Source organism: Physeter macrocephalus, unplaced genomic scaffold, assembly GCF_002837175.3.
Source record: "Physeter macrocephalus isolate SW-GA unplaced genomic scaffold, ASM283717v5 random_5483, whole genome shotgun sequence".
Lineage (NCBI taxonomy): Eukaryota > Metazoa > Chordata > Mammalia > Artiodactyla > Physeteridae > Physeter > Physeter macrocephalus.
Window position 1 is genome coordinate 1 of NW_021150767.1, and position 433 is coordinate 433.

General features: G+C 53.8%; 1 long non-coding RNA gene across 1 annotated transcript in view; it reads right to left on the minus strand.

The window, feature by feature from the left end:
• Positions 1-327: 327 nt before the first annotated feature.
• Positions 328-433, minus strand: part of LOC114485829 (uncharacterized) — a 2,937-nt gene continuing 2,831 nt past the window's right edge. Inside the window, exon 3 of the long non-coding RNA XR_003679113.2 lies at positions 328-379. This is a non-coding gene — a long non-coding RNA (uncharacterized lncRNA). The remainder of the gene's footprint in view (positions 380-433) is intronic.

A 433-nucleotide genomic window follows, 5' to 3' on the forward strand; every position in this document is an offset into this window, starting at 1 on the left:
CACACACACATACACATACGTGAGGACGCGACAAACGCCTCTGCACCCGGATCACACACACACACACACCTACCTCTACTCATATATGTATATGTACGTGTGGGCCGAAGAGAGAGGAAGACTGCGAGAAAAGTGGGACGGGAGGTTTTTGCAGAGGTGCAAGAGGAAGCCAGGGTCTTATTCCAGTAGCTTACGAGGACGAAGGCGGAGTCATATATGTATATGTACGTGTGGGCCGAAGAGAGAGGAAGACTGCGAGAAAAGTGGGACGGGAGGTTTTTGCAGAGGTGCAAGAGGAAGCCAGGGTCTTATTCCAGTAGCTTACGAGGACGAAGGCGGAGTCAGAGACGCAGAAGGACGGCTGGAACAGCAGCGCAGCCTGCCATTGGATCAGGAGCGGCACCCAGCAGCACAAGCGATGCTGTTACACGTC